General features: G+C 46.5%; 1 long non-coding RNA gene across 2 annotated transcripts; it reads left to right on the forward strand.

The window, feature by feature from the left end:
* The first annotated feature begins 6,472 nt into the window (after positions 1–6,472).
* Positions 6,473–12,192, forward strand: LOC116600147. 2 transcript variants are annotated; one of them, XR_004289519.1, is made up of 2 exons: positions 6,473–6,653; positions 11,614–12,192. It is a non-coding gene; the product is annotated as an uncharacterized LOC116600147 (long non-coding RNA). The 2 variants fall into 2 exon arrangements; XR_004289518.1 differs by having other exon boundaries at positions 6,473–6,649.
* The last annotated feature ends 2,622 nt before the right edge of the window (positions 12,193–14,814 follow it).

Raw genomic sequence — 14,814 nt, forward strand, 5'->3', positions numbered from 1 at the left:
TTTATTGTGGTAAAATATACATAACTTAAAAATGACACTTTAAAGTGTGCAGTTCAGGGGCATTAAGCACATTCACATTATTATGGAACTATCACCACTATTCATGTCCTAGAACTTGTTCATCCTCCCATACTGAAATTCTCTACCCATTTTTTTTTATAGAGTCTGACTCAGCATATTTAACTGTTCTAGGTACCTCATATAAGTGGAATCATATGATATCTATACATTTCTGTTTAGATTAGTTCATTTAGTATGTCTTCAAGTTTCATTCATGTTGTAACATGTATCAGAACTTCCTTCCTAAGACTGGAAAATATTCCATTATGTGAATATACCATATTTTGTTTACCATTTATCCATTGACAGGCATTTGGATTAATTCCATATTTTGACTATTATGAATAATGCTTTTATGAACATTGGTGTACAAATATCTGTTAGTATCCCTGCTTTCAGTTCTGTTGGGGATAGATAGATAGATGGAATTGCTGCAAAATAGTCAATTTTATGCTTAAATTTTTGAGGAACCACCATGTTTTCATAGCTGCTTTACCATTTTACATTTCCACCAGCAACACACTCCACACCCTCACCAATACTTGATATTTTCTGATTATTTTATAGTAACTATTCTAATGGGTGTGAAGAAGTATCTCATTGTGGCTTTGATTTTCATTCTCTTAATGGTTACTGTTGTTGAGCATATTTTCACACGTGTTCAATGTGATCATTGGCCATTTGTAGATCTTCTGTGGAGAAATGTCTATCCAAGTCCTTTCATCGTTTTTGAACAGGGTTGTTTTGCTGTTGTTGAGTTGCAAGGGTTCTCTACATATTCTGGATAACAATTCCTTATCAGATATGTGATTTTCAAATATTTTCTCACATTCTGTGGGTTGCCTTTTTGATAATATCTCTAATGATAGTGTCCGTTGATGCACAAAAGTTTTTAATTTTGATGAAGTGCAATTTCTGTACTTTTTCACTTGTTGCCTTTGGTGTCATAGCCAGGAAATCACTGCCAGATCCAATGTCATGAAATTTTTCTTGAACTAATTTTGCAAAGTCTGTGTCTTTGTCATATGCAGTCACTGAGTACTCTGCTCAGTTGCTTTAGTGCTCAGCTAATGATTGGGCAAGTGATTTCCTTAAATGCCCCCTTTGTTGAGTGGTTTTGCATGTACGTTGGGGCACACCTTCAATGATTAGGCAGGAAATTTACAACTCTGCCTTAGCCTTTACTTCCTGCTTCACAAAGCCTCAAGTCCAGCTCTGTGTGAGAGAGTAGGGTCCTCTCAGATCTTTGTTGAGTAAGCTCATAGCCCTGAACGTGTGTATGGCCTTCTAGATTCTTAGGAATGTGTTGGAGCTTTTCAGAGGCTGCTGCAGACATCTCGCTCACCAGTTTTTCCCTTTGAGATTTTTGCTTAGGGTCTGGTTAGTCCCAACTGGTATCATCTCCTCAGGTAAGTACAGTGTTAAATAACTGCTCCTGATTTTTGGGGGGTGGGGTGGGGTGGGGACAACTGGCAAGGGATATGACTGTTTCAGAGAGAAAAGTCTGAGTCAGGTCAAATATAGACGAACTCTGAGGATGGAGTGTTTTTGGAAGCTGCCAGACAAGTCAAATAATGACAATTTTCTGGGAATGGAGTTTCTGGGACGTCTCAAACCCCCCTTTCCCTCTCAAGTGACCACAAGGTGCTTGCTTTGAGCAACTGTGGTTGTTACAAGTGCATCGGTTTTCAAGATTGAGTAGCCGGGAGGCAGAAGGTGGGAATAGGGCTAGTTAGAATGCCACAAACCTCACTGTTCTTACCGCAATCCCCCCACCCTTTTTTCCTGAAATAAATTCTCCTTGGAGTGTTGCAAAACCTCAATTTCTGGAGTCCTGGATGGGTTGCTTTTGCACAATTTTTGCCAGTGTTTTGGTTTTAATGGAGGATATTTTTTTCAGAGGCCCTTACTCTTTCTATGCATGCTTCAGCCCCTCCAGTTTTTAGCTTTAATACAACGCTGAGTGAAGAAAGCCATTATGAAACCACTTAAGGATGCTTCCAAGGGGAAGAGGAAAGTTTGAACCAGTGGTAGAGACTTAACTCCAGGGTGTCACCGATGCTAGAGTCCCTCTGGCTCTGGGCACTGTTGAAGACAACTGGATGTGTAAACATTGGAGTCTGGTGCTGTCGGGATTTCGAGTAATGGACCCCAGCCCGCAGGGAAGAAGGAAACCATCTGAAGGCCAGTGTATATAGGCCATGTTTAGCTCATTTCCGTAACATCCAGGGAGCTTGTATGATCCCTGGAATCAGGTCAACATAATACGCCCATAGAAACCCATCCACAGCAGAATCAGCCTTGTCAGGCAGGGCACCTGAGGATAGGAAATGAGTCTCTTAAGATGGCCATTAAAAATGTAGAACTAAATCAATAATTCTAAGCAGAAATCCAATAAATTTAAACTGTTTTAGTCAGAGCCATGCCAGTGAAGAGTCAACAGATAACAAATAATCATAGTGCTTAGAAGACTCTTGTTTCCTCTCTCCGTGTGTTTGCTTGGTGACACTTTACAGAGTCGTGGAGCCTCTCCGGAGCCGACCAACGCCATGGAGGTGCGGTGGTGGCTTGAGCTTGGGCATGGGCGGGGGACTCATGATCACAGCAGTTATCATCCTCTTGACCTTCCTCTGTTGCTGTGCTCCTCACAGCAGGATCTGGGATCAGTGCTGATCCATAATCTGCTTGTTAATGGCTCCCAACAGGAAATACAGGAATCAACAACAAGTATTTAAACATTTCTGTACCAATTTGACCCTGCTTCCATTTCCAAGTATGTGATCATTGTTTAAGCATTTAAGGAAGTATCAGTCTAGGTTTGAAAAAAAAAAGAAAAGAAAAGTCCAAAGCTGGTCCTTCATTTCAGGTAGTTGAGAAGCACTGTTCTATAATGTTGTTTGCATTGCATAGATGAGGAAACAGAGAAGCTCAGAGAGATGAATTGCTTGCCCCAGGGGACACAGTTAGCAGGTGCTGGGATTTGAACCCACTTGACTTGACGTCAAGGCTGCGGTCTCAGGTGCTGGGCTGTGAGCCCCAGGATGCTGCACTTCGCCCCATTGACAATGGTAATTGTTCGGCCGCAGGTTGTAGCTGCAGCAGCCCTTCTCAGGGCCCTCCCATTTCATGCGTCCAAAGCCCCGTACAGACCTTGAGCTCACCCATCATGGGGCATGAGGTAAGCAGGGGCTGCCCGCGGGGCCTGGACGCTTGAGTGGAAGGCCGGGGCACAGGTATTTGTGTTATTAATCACTTGTGGCCAGGAAGCCTAGGTTTTCAGCCACAGAAATGTGGGTCTAAGCACTTCACACTAATTACCATGGTTTCACAGCTGTGATCAATTCACGTTTTCTCACTCTGGGCTCAAGCCGGGTCTGGGGGGACTGACGCGAAGAGGTGTAAAAATAAGTTCTGTTTCCAGCCAGATTAATTACGGGCTCTGCTGAGGCCCCAGTGCGACTGCCTGGGCTGCAAGACTGATTGACTCGGCCCCGGTCCAGCTGCGGGAGGGCCACGCTGGCCTGAAGGGGGCTGTCCGAGGAGGAGGAACGGGAGCTGAGCCGTGGCTGGTCCTCCTAGGCACCCAGTCTTGGCTCTCTCCGGGCTGCCTCCACGAGAGGGCCCTTCCTCCCCTTCCCCACCCACCCAGCTGACTCATGTGCTGCGAAGAAGAAAATGAGGCAGGTCCGTAGAATGCCAAGGCCAGGATGTGGAATGTAGGGGATATGCTCCGCAAAGTCGGGGTTATAATTATTAGTGTTATTTGTTTTTACTGTTACTAATTTTTGTGAACATCTGTCTCCTCCTAAACTCAGAGTTCCTTGAAGGCAAGGACTGTTTCTTATTTTCTTTTATTGCGGGGGCCCAGCAGGGTGCTAGGCGTGCAGTTGGATATTCTATAACTGCTTGTTGAATGAATAAATTACTTGATTAAATTGACTCCAATTAGCGTTATTTCCTCCTGATACCTAATTCATTTCCATCGTTACTGGCTTCCTTCCCCGTAATATCCATATCCTGCAAGTAACTAATTTCCAGATAGGCTTGCCCCACAATTCATAGAGAGCCAGCCCTGAGTCTGTTGCTTAAGAAGACATCGTGCAGTTCAGTGGTGGTCCCCCTACCCTTTTATAATTTATTCACACACATCAATTCAATCCATAAACATTGAGAGCCCGTTGGGATCGGGCACTGGGTTAGCCCCCGGGAGGACAGCTGGGAAGGGCACAGTCCCAGACATCAAGTTGTGTATCGACTGGGGTGAGCACATCGGAGGGACCTGAACTGAGGCTTGAGGGGCTGAGGAAGAGGTCCCGAGCAGAGGATGGCTCTGCTGAGTGTTGCTGGGCGAACTGGAAGAGGTGAGTGGGGCTGGGGAAGAAAGCAGGAGCAACAAAGGCCTTTGTAAGTCTTGATAGGGAAGCTGAATTTCATTTGGAGACACTGTGGAAAGCTGGAGGGCTGGGGATGGGGTGGGAGGGAGGTGGGAGCTTTGCAGTCTTGGATTTGCGGTGTAGACAGCTCAATTTCACCACAAAATAAGGGCTGGACTAAAAGGGAGAAAGCCTGGAGGGGAGATGCAAGTTTTTACTAGGCTGGGTTTGCTTCCATAGAAAGCCTAAAAATCCAGCACCCTCTTTGTTGCCATGGCCTGAATTCTGACAGGCTCTTTTTATTGAACAAACAGCTGCACAAACCCTGATCCAATTCACAAAAGGCTTAAATACATTATGTATGTCAGTACTCCGAAAACAAGCAATATGGCACTGTGTATTTCATGAGGCGGTGAGTGAAGGGGGGTTAGGGTCGTCACACTGTGTGTGTGTGTGTGTGCACGTGGACACACATGTCTACAGAGGTGGGGGGTCTCCTTTTGTGAAGGAAGTAGACAAATCTTGGAGACAATGGAATTTATTGAGTGAAATCTGGAGAAGGGGCAGGCAAAAGTGACGGAAGTTTATCAAGCTAGCTAAGGACACCCTGAAGACTGGAGCTTTCTGTGACATGGAGGGCACTGGCGTGCTGTGAAGTCAGGGGGGTAGGCAGGCGCTGGGTGTGTGCTGCGGGCAGAGCACAACTCACTGTGTACTCTGGATAAATGATTTTCAAGCTGCTAACTGAATTATGAAGTTAAGAAATGACACCTCTGAGAAACAGCTAATCAGAGTTGTGCACTCTGCCTAGACTCAGCAGAAGTCGCAGGTGGTGGGTGAGGGGTGAGGCTGAGGGATATCTACGGTCTCGTGTGCAAAGGAACAACTGTGGGCGACAGATGTAAATGATGTTTTCTATGCCTGCTAACAGTGGGGGGATCAATGCACCGAAAATGCAATTGTTGGGATGAAATGTTTTTGCTGAAACAGTCTTCCTAGGAATTTGTGAGGTTGTCCCAAGTGAGCAGCTTTCTGAGAGCAAGGGTTCCCGGCCCTGTTGGGAAGGAACCCAGCAGGACTGGTGGCCACAAACCCTGTCTGAGTGGTCAGAATGGTCCAGATGGCCTTGCAACAACGTGGTCCCACCAGAGCCTGCAGGAAAACAGCAGCCATTGTCAGAGAAGGGGGCAGGGCGCCTCCGAACAAAGGTCTGAGCTAACCAAGAATGGGAACCACTATGATGACGAAGACGGACTGAGCACCAGCTGTGGGCCAAACACTGGACTAAACGTCTGCCCTACCTGATTTTGTTAATTCCTCGGAACAACCTCTTGTGGTCAATACTAAGGATATCCCTGTTTTGCATATGAGCGAGCTGAGGCTGAGATAAGGTAAGTGGTTATTCGGTGTCACTGAAGGAAATAGATTCTGGGAATTTTGTAGCCCTCAGCCTCAATTTCCTCCTCTTCACAGCACATGGAGAGATGCTTTGATGGAGGAGGGTGGGGCTAGATTTTCTGCAGCAACCACTCTGCCCATGTCATCGGTCTCAGGGGCCACTCTGGCTCTTGTCCTGATATCCTAGCCACTGTGCGACACAATACAGTTCCTTCCAGCTGGAGTTAGCCAGAATTGGCCACTGGTGACATAATCACAGGCTGGCAGAGCACGGGGATTTGGGCCCAGGCCACCTGGCTCCAGAACTCGGCCCCCCAGCTGCTCCAGACTGTGCCTGTGGGCAGTGGCAGGCACAGAGCAGTGACTATGGCACACACAGCATGGACATTAGACACTCTGGAGGAGGCAATGAGGCCTGCTGAGAGGTGACAGGGAACCACGGCTTCTCTGCCCAGCAGAGCGCATCAGGAGCTAAGATTCCATGTTCCCAAGTTAGGTACTCACCATCTTCTGAGAGAGGTGCAGGCATGGGGACGTTGGTTCTGTGTCTTGATGCTGGGGGAGTGCTCAGGCCGGGAGTTCAGCTCCCAGGGTTGTCCATGGAAGCCACAGCTGCAGCCCATCTCTTCACCCCTCTTGAGTCTCACTAGCCTGGTCACAGAGTCCTTCAGCTTCTTTGCTTTCTCCCTCACACTTCCTGAAAGGCCTGATACCAGCCATGCAAGCTGGGGAGAGGCCCCTTCCATGGCCATTCTTTCCTCTCTGCAAATCTGTCCCGGAAAGAAAGGTTTCGTTCCTGGGAAAAGACGCTTCAGGAGGTAGGTGAGTGAGACTGGGTGGGGCTGGGAGCTGATCCCGCTTGTCCGGGAGGGTTTGGCCCACGCCTCCCTCAAGACGGGTACCTCCAAGCAATTGTTCTCCACTGATCTTGGCTTCTATGGTTCCCCTGAAGATTGTTCTGCCTCATTGGCCAGATCTGCCACATAGGCAAGCCAGATTGGCCAGGAAAATGCCAGCCTGATCGTTTTCCAGTCTGGTGTGTTTCCTTGCCCAGCCAGGGTTTCTTCCATCTGACTGCATTTTTTCCTATTTTTCCTGGCTTGTTACATGGCTTTCTGGCCCATCTCTTGGGCATCAGGCCTCCTAGAGTCCTGTGTTCAGCACCCTGGGAAGTCAGTGAGGAGGCCCTGGGGAGAAAATGGGGCTTTTAAAAATACTTCTGTACTTTAAGAGAGAAAAAGGCACAGAATTTGTGAGTCAGTGAACTTACTCAACAATGTGGAAGAGATTAGTTTTTAATTACTTTAAACTTGAAAAGCAAAATAAATACTAATAGACCAAAGCAATCACTTCATTAATCTTATAATGCCATTTCTTTTCACCTGATATAATTGATTACATTCTCATCATTTTTACTTCATTTTTAAATAGGTGATATATGCACATGGTTCACAAACTAGTAAGTATAAAAACTTACACAGAGATACGTTTCCTTCCCAACCTTGGTCCTCATGTGCCTATACCCATCAATAACCACTACTTGGAATGTTTTTAAATGACTGAAATCTATCTTGGAAGCCAGTATTATCCTCCCCTAGGTTTAGTTTATACTTAATATAAAAAATATGTTGGATAAAATTATCTTTTGAGATGATCATTTCTTTAAAAAAATACATGTTATATAACTAAGACTGTGTTGCCACCTTTAAAATTCTTCTCTCTCTTTCTTTTTTCTTTCCTTTTTTTTTTTTTTTTTTACAAAAAAAACTTCAGGTGATCTGATAAGAGTTTTTGTGTCTCAAAATCCCAGAAAGATTTGTTGAGTGTGAACTTGAGTCTTAAGATAGTAAAGTTCAGATAGTAAATGATCAATACCATGGGGAAACTTATTCAGAGTGGCATCTGAATGTTAAAAACCCTAAGAAAGAATCTCTGGCTAGGCATGCCCCTTGTCCGCCCAAGGCCTCAAACTGTCAGTAGGAGTGTGTTCTGTTAGACCAGACAGAAAGATGTCCGGGGTGATGGTCTCCTTGGGAAATGCCTTCAACTCAGATCAACAAGTCCAGGCTCCATGCCAGGTATGGTGAAGGGAGAAAAAAACCATGATTTTGAGGTAGTTTGACAGTTGGATATTTTGGCTTGAGGTGGTCATGTAGAGAAAGAGAGAGAATGTTAGAAGAAGAACAACAGAAGAAACAATGTCCAACACTGGCCACATCTTAGAGTTGCCAAGAGGAGATTTTTAAAAACCATTGGTCCCCGAGCCTCACATCCTAGATGTCTGATTTATCTAACTTGGAGTGCAGCCCAGGTATGACTGCGGTGTTTTGTTTTTGTTGTTGTTGTTGTTGTTTTGTCTTTCCAATGCAATTTTTTTTTTTTTTTTTTTTTTTTTTTTTTTTTTATTTTTTATTTTATTTTATTTTTTTTTTTAAAGATTTTATTTATTTATTTGACAGAGAGAAATCACAAGTAGATGGAGAGGCAGGCAGAGAGAGAGAGAGGGAAGCAGGCTCCCTGCTGAGCAGAGAGCCCGATGCGGGACTCGATCCCAGGACCCTGAGATCATGACCTGAGCCGAAGGCAGCGGCTTAACCCACTGAGCCACCCAGGCGCCCTCCAATGCACTTTTAAAAAATTTATTTTCTCACCCTAGCACATACCCTCTCCAATGTCCATCCCGCAGTTAACCCATCCTTCTCTCCTACCCTCCCCTCCAGCAACCCTCCAGGAACCTTCCTGAGATTAAGGGTCTGTTATGGTTTGAAGCTTCTCTAGGTGAGTCTACTGTGTAACCAGCGGACAAGCCACTACTCTAAGGTCATTCGAGTCCAATATATTCACCTTGAATTGCATTGAGATACAAAAGCATGTGAATACCATTTGTATAATGCAAGTGTCCTATTAAAGACCTTAATTTACTTTGCTATGAAAGAATAAAAGTGAACAATAAAAATGGTTCTCCCCTGAGGTAGCTGGGCAAAGCTATCTACTATCTATTTGAACTTGACTGTATACTCTGGAGCCACAGTTCAAACTAAATCAAGCCATGCAGGACCCAGCACCTTTACAGTTGGGCATCATAGGGGTAGCCCTGAGCTTCGTGGTTCCTTGTCTTACCTCTGGATGTCTCTCCCTGCTCTTCTCTTTAAAACGATCACTGCCTTCTTCTCTTTCCTTCTGAAAACAAAAAATTTTCTGTTCAGAGTTCTGAGCAGCACAGGTAGGATGCTACTTCCTAAATTGGTCCCAAGGTCACATGACCTTACTCTGTGCATAGCTCTGAGGAGAGAAAGTGTGTGACTTTGTTTCATCCAGTGTTTCCCAAGCTTATTTGACCACAGAACATTTTTTGTGTTCAAGAAAGTGAGATGTTTCAGACACCCAAGCTTGCATCTTGAATGAAGCACTTACTAGTAGGTTAGTAGTCTCCAAGATGGCCCTCAGTGATTCTCACTTGTGATATTTATGCCCTGTGTTGCCCCTCCCATGCTGTGTGACCAAGGTGATAATGAGCAAGTAGTAGTGTGTGACTTTCCAGGCTAGCTAATAAAGGAGGTTGTAGCTTCTGCCTTGTTTTCTTGGACAGCTCACCCTGGTTGGAGCCAGTCACCATGTTGTGAGGACATTCAAGCAGCTCTGTGTAGGGTCCATATGGGAGGGAACTGAGGCCCATAAACAACCAGCACCAGCTTGTGGGTCAGCCACCTTGGAAGTGGATCCTGTAGTCACAGTCAACAGTGACTCCAGTAGACGGTAGCCCTGACTGACATCTTGACTACAACCTCATAAGAGACGTTGAGCCAGAAGTACCCCCTAAAGTGCTCCGAAATTCCTGACTCACAAAAACTGTGAGAAGGAAAAGATTTTTGTTGTTGTTTTAAGCCACCATGTTTTGAGGTTATTTGTTATTCAGAATTAATAACTAATACAATTAGGGGACTTTACCCTTGGGCTCCAGTTTCTTAATCTGTAAAGCAGAAATTATAACATCTTCTTCATACAGTGATTATGCCAATTTTTAAAGGAGAAAATGCTTGACTGACAGTATGTGATCAATAATTGGGAGCTATTTTTTATTAACTAAAAATATTCTTTTTAGTTTCTATCCCCTTAAAATCTCACTATATCATTTCATTTTGCTATTTATACTTATATTAGCTCTTCCAAACAGATGGAAAGCTCCTCATATTTTATTTCTTTTGTCTCACCTGACAACAATTTGAAGGTGGTCCTTCACAGTCACAATATCAGCAATTATAGGTGGCTTCCCAAAGCCTGTTGTGTCCTGAAAGTGTCTCCTTTGGAGATTGTTAAGAGCCACTACCCTGTTACATTCACCCTACAGCCACGTGTGGAGACTAGTCAGCTGTTTATGACCATTAAACCACAGGACAACCTGGTTCATAGCCTCGGGGATCCCATCTTGCCAGGTGGGATAGGTCAGTGGGACCAGAGAGATAGATATCAGAATCGACACTGCTAATGTAGAGCTTTAGGAGACTTCCTACTCAAATACTATAGTTCCCACTTCTGCAAAAGACCTAAGATCCCTCCACTGCTGTCTGCTCTCATAGCTGCCACCCTAGGCCAGGTGATTATCTTGCCTGAACTATCACAATGGCTTCATCCTACCTGGTCTTCCAGCTTCCAGGACCGTCCCTCTCTCCCTGCCCCAATCTTGCAGTTAGAATAATCTTTTTAAAGTTTACATTTGATTATGTCACTTTCCTGCTCCAAACTCTTTAATATGATTTATAAGACTTTGCAAGATCTGGTTCCTATCTACCCTTCCTTTTCCACCTCCTCACACGCATCTATTTGCAGTTCCTGAATGTGCTAACTTCTTTCTAGTCTGCTGAGCTTTGTATATAATTTTTTCTCTGCTCCAGGTCATGTGACATTTGAAGTTCTAGAAGGTACCTCCAAAACACCACCACCACCCAAAATACACAGATCTCTCATTTCAGACATGCTGTAGCTACTCCATAAAATCCTATCATTCACTAGTAGAGACACTCAAGAGTTTAAAAGACATTTCCTTCTGTTAGATGGTGGGTAAGAGGCATGGGCAAGTGGGTGGGGGGTGGAGAGTGTCACATGAGGTCGGTTTCTAGGCATTAAAAGCTATACTGTCCACGTGATTCCCAAAATCATTCTAATTGACTGGGATCTATGGAGGATTGGTATTGGTGGGTGAGAGTGGTTAGAAGTGAATGGAAAGCAGACAAGGTTAGAATTCTGGGATGCCTGGGCCAATGCAAAGACTGGACAATTTTTCTGAGTTCTAGACCTAAAAAAAAAAAATTGCCAATGAAACCTGTCTACTTGCTTGTCCTACAGGCACCTCAAACTGCACATGTCCCTGACCAGACTTATCATGGGCTTTCCCAAATCTTCTGCTCTTCTGGCATTTCCTTTCTCTGTGAATTAATGGTGCCATTAATTATCTGTTCCCTGAGCCAGAAAACCTGGGTGTAAGCATGTCCTAACCTCAGACAAGTCACTCAGGATGTCCTGTGTATTCTGTGTGTTAAATATCCCTTCTTTGTTGGTCTTCCTTTTTCCCCACGATTGCTATATCCTTCGTGCTAAGGATTCTCATCTCTTTCTCAGACTATTGTTACAAGAGTTTCCCAAGAGATTTTCTGCTCCCAGTTGTGTCTTCCTCCATACATTCCCAGAATGATCTCTGGAAAAGGCAAATCTCCTGTGGTTTAAGGTCCTCAGTGACTCCTTTATTCCATAAGATTGAGTCCCGGATCCTTGTCATTACACACAGGGACCTTGACGATGTGCTCAGGATTCCTCTCCAGCCTCCCCTTTGACCTGCACCCTGCTCTTATCCTGCACTCTGGCTGTGGTGACCTCCACGTTGTTCTACTCTTCCTGGGCCAGACTGTGAGGGCTCACCTCTGCCCAGGGCCTCTCTCATGCTCTCTGCCTGGAAAGTCTGCTCTCACTCAGTCTACCCACCCAACAGACACCTCCCCGTGAGGTACCTTCAAGTCTTAGAAGAAAGTCTTGAAAGATCTCTTAAGATGCAGCACAAGCACCAGAGTCTTCCTGACATCTTTCCCGACCACCACTCTGTCTTCCCCTCAGAGGAGTAGTTAACATGGTGGGTGTTCCCCATTTTAGCAGCAACTGGCTGACCGGGGGAGGGCGTGTGGGGGATGGAGTTCAAGTCTGTTAGGCAATGGTATGAGAAATTCGCTCAGCAGAAACCGTCAGTGGGAGGAAGGGGGATCCAGGATTAACTCGACTTTGGATTTGGCAACGACATTTTGGCCCTCGGCCTGCGTGAAACTGGAGTGGGCTTGGAAGATATGAAGCTGCTGGCTGGAAGAAATCAGTCTACGGGACAGCAAAGGATGGCAGACATCCTCTCTGGCCCCTCAAAACCTTCGTGCTTCTTGTTTGGGTGTTGGAGAAGATCACAATGTGAGTGTATGTGTGTTGGTGGGGAAGGGAGGATGAGGCAGGCAGCAGAGAGAAAGGAAGAAAGAAGAGAGAGTCTTGAACACACCTCGGCCAAAGGCTTGGAGGAGTGGCCCTCAGGGGGAAGGAAGGAAGGACTCTGGGTGGGTAAGGCAGAGGGAGAGTGCCATCCCATTTGATGGCTCTTTACCAGGCCTCTTGACATTCACGTTTGCAGCTCCTGATACTCCCAAACCAGAGTTCTGCTTCCAGGTTGCCTTAGAAAAGCCAAGGTGTGTGTATGGTTGGGGTGGGGGTGGTGCATGGGCCACCTTCCTGCCTCCAGCCACTTACCCAATACGCTACGGCCACAGGATTCCATTCCGCCACAGCAGACACCCTGATCTTGTAAATGGGGGAAAGTGAGCATGCAAAATGAAAGCTGCTGGGTACACTCCCGCTGCTGGCTGGGAGGGAGTCCCGCGGGGACCTTTGGCAGGGGCTGCCCTTGCTCCATTCCACTGGGACTTCCTCATGAAGTGACTGGTGCTTTCCTCCAGGAACACGGAGTTTTTACTTAACCGGTTCAAAAGGAAGTTAACTTTTCCCGAAGCTTCACATAATTGGAAACATGCATTCTGGCAAAGGGGGATGGAGAAATTCTTGGTACGCGTCCAGCAGAAGGGCCGATCTCTCACCCGCTGGGCCTGACAGGGGCTGGCCTGCCGAGCCTGGCGAGTCTGGACGGGAGACAGAGCCCCGCGCCTGGCGTGTCCGCTGGGTCGCTGCATGAGAGGAGCTGCTCGGCTGCACGAAAAGGCAGGGGGGAGCTTTATCAAGAAAAGATGGGGGAGGACTGAGAGCGCGGAGCCATCCTCCCTGAAGCCCTGGTGTAGCTCTGACTGGTGACGTGCCAGCCACTGAGTGTGACTATGACAAGCAGGTTGGCGGGGGTGGCCATGTGCTGTAGGGAAAGGAGGGGGTTCTGTGTGCTACTTAGTAATACATTTCTCAGCTCTTCTAAACCTGTTTCCTCATAGGTAAATTGGGGGACACCGAGGCCTGACCATAGAGCTGTTACTAACGTTGAAAAAGTACTTATCAAATATGCATAATACAGTCACTGGCATTGCGTATTAATGATGAGTAACTTGACATGATTTCCTCCACTGAGGATCAGGTCTTGTTGGCTAGCTAATGAAGGGAAAGGAGACGCCACCAGAGCGAGTGTGGAAGGTCCCTGGATGTATGTAGGTGCCTGTATGGCCCTCAGCTCATCACCGACTCCCCGTGTGAAGCCCCCACGACAGTAGCTCTACTTGGCTTGGCCCTTTGCTGCTCCAGACTTCACTCTTGGGGCTCTGGCCCAGCCTGCCTGGGACCCAGAAGCCCACATCAGTGCTCACTGTGCTTCTCTCCTGACCCTGATCAGACTTCTCTCAGCTCCCAAGGCCACGGATGTCTTTATTCTTCCTTCTGCGACAGCTTCCTTTCCTGCTCCAAGACGCTTCCAGGAATCATTACAATGATGGACGGCAGCCTGTCTTCTCCAGAACGACCTCATTCCTGGATTTGAGAGCGTTTCTCAGGGGTGGAAGGACAGTCTTTGGAACACCCGGGCCTGAATTCTAATTCTGGCTCAGTTATTTAGCAGCTGTGTGACTTTGGGCAAGTTGCTTAGCGTCACTGAACGTCAGTTTCTTTAACTGTAAAGTAAGAATAGTAATAGCAGCCTCATAGTGATATTATGAAGATCTAATTAGGATCCGGCCCTTGGGAAATGTTGGGTAAATGGTAGTTTTAGGAATGGTTATGCTTACAGCTGTATACAGAGTGTAAGTCGGCATCATCCCTAAACTCTGCATCTCCTCCTGAATTCGTCTTTAGCCCTGGGGCCACAGAAGGGGAGCACACTCCTTACAGACCAGTTACTCAAGTGGGACCTGGCTCCTAATTCTGGCACTGTCTCTAATTAGCTGCATGGCCCTCCAGAAGTCACTCCCAGAGCATTTCCTCTGGGCACTTTGCTGAGGTCTGAGCATGAAGCGGGCACTCCCTCCAAACTGGGACAAAAGTGCTGGTAGACATGCACTAAGGAACCAGGTCCTAATAGGGTTTTCGAGCTGTTAAGACTGAGTTGTAGGAGAGAATGGAGAGGGGCTCTGATTCTCTTTCTCCTCCTCCAGCCTCTTCCCCAGATGCTCCTCTGGCCACAGCAGCCAAGCAGGCTGCAGGGCACAGTTTTCTCCAGCCTCGGGCGGCCTCTCCCCTCCCTGAGCCACAGGGTGCTGCAGAGCTCAGCCTGAATGTTTTCCTGGAGTCCCTGAACTTCTCCTTTGTGCCAGGTAACAGCAGCCTGTGTGGAAGCCTGCCGTGTGCTATGAAGGGGCTTTTACCCCCTGGATCTGGCCCTGGCGGGTGTCATAAAACCCTGGTGTTGCATATGGAGACTCCTGTTCTGACACATGGGCAGAATGCTTGAAAATCAGGTCCCTGAAAAGCTGGGAGTAAGATAGAGCCGAGATGCAGGGACCGTGGGTCCAGAAGCACAGGAAAAGAGCCA

The sequence above is a fragment of the Mustela erminea genome, chromosome 9, assembly GCF_009829155.1.
Source record: "Mustela erminea isolate mMusErm1 chromosome 9, mMusErm1.Pri, whole genome shotgun sequence".
NCBI classification, from domain to species: Eukaryota; Metazoa; Chordata; class Mammalia; order Carnivora; family Mustelidae; genus Mustela; species Mustela erminea.